Source organism: Apis dorsata, unplaced genomic scaffold, assembly GCF_000469605.1.
Source record: "Apis dorsata unplaced genomic scaffold, Apis dorsata 1.3 scaffold_246, whole genome shotgun sequence".
NCBI classification, from domain to species: domain Eukaryota; kingdom Metazoa; phylum Arthropoda; class Insecta; order Hymenoptera; family Apidae; genus Apis; species Apis dorsata.
Window position 1 is genome coordinate 26,339 of NW_006263525.1, and position 1,409 is coordinate 27,747.

The following is a 1,409-nucleotide window of genomic DNA, read 5'->3' on the forward strand; positions in this document are numbered from 1 at the left end:
TAGGAGAACATAATATGATAGGAGGTCGTTCGAGAAACTTTTTTAGGAATTTTGGGCAATTCTTGGAAATGACGTCGAATTCTCGGAATCTCTAAAATTCTTGGAAATGACGTCAAATTCTTGGAAATTTCGAAATCTTTGGTTGATTGAAATTTTTGGCCAAAAATTCGATTTTGTATCAGGAGAACATAATATGATAGGAGGTTGTTAGAGAAACTTTTCCAAGAATTTTGGGCAATTCTTGGAATTTTCGAATTTCTTGGAAATGACGTCAAATTTCTGGTATTTCCGAAATTCAATTTTTTTTTTAAGCAATTTCCTTAATTTTAAGTATACTTACCATTCTACTTACCTTTTTCAACTTCTTTTTTTGCAATTTTTTATACAGTTCACTTAATTCTAAAGATACTTACCCATTATACTTACCTTTTTCAGATTCTTTTTTATAATTTTTTATACAGTTTACTTAATTTTAAAGATACTTACCATTATACTTACCTTTCTCAATTTTTTTACAACTTTTTATAGTTTACTTAATGCTAAAAATACTTACCATTATACTTACCTTCTTTGTAATTTTTTACAGTTTATTTAAATCTAAAGATACTTACCATTATACTTACCTTTAACATATATTTTTTTGTATTCTTAAATATATTTCTTTTTTTATAATTTTTTTAATTGTAGACATTCTTATTTTTATACTTATATCTCAGCTATCTTCTATAGCATTAAATATTATTTTATGAATGCCCATTTCTATTTTCTTTATAGTATTTTCTTAATAATATTAAAAAATTGTTTCAGATAAAATTTGAAAGAAAACACATTCCCAAATTTAAATGGAATCATATGTTTTTCAACACATTAATACAGCTCATCATTCTCTATCTAAAAATGTACAAAACCACGCAAGCCGATAAATAATTAGTTCAGAAGATATTTAAATATCTCTTAAACGAATGATTTCTCTTCACAATTGCTTTAGTACTTTTTATATAGAGTATTGTGCAACCTTCTCAATCTATAAAAGAAAAAAAAAATAACAGTAGTAGTTAATCAATAGTAATCATAAATTTATCGTGTACTTTTTCTCTAATCTTTATTTGCGAGGAGTAACGAAGCCAGATGGCAAACAATATCGTTCCAATCGCTATAATATCGCTTTCACACGGATGATAATGGCGCGGGTACACAAAAGTGGTTCTGACACCCGCCCCACGCAATTCAATAATACATCCGTGGATACCTGTTTATCTTAGCCGCCGTCTGCGTTTGCATAGCTCACGTGTGCGTAAACGTGCATGCCCCCCTGGCTATCGCTCACGTGCGATCTAACGTGTAAACAATAATTATCCACAGCTCGAATCGACCACCAGGATTTCGTTTTTTTTTTTTTTTTTTTTTTT

General features: G+C 29.0%; 1 protein-coding gene across 3 annotated transcripts in view; it reads right to left on the reverse strand.

Annotated features, from left to right (window-relative positions):
• Positions 1-1,409, reverse strand: part of LOC102671710 — an 88,853-nt gene that overhangs the window by 18,516 nt on the left and 68,928 nt on the right. The gene's annotated exons all lie outside the window — the stretch shown is intronic.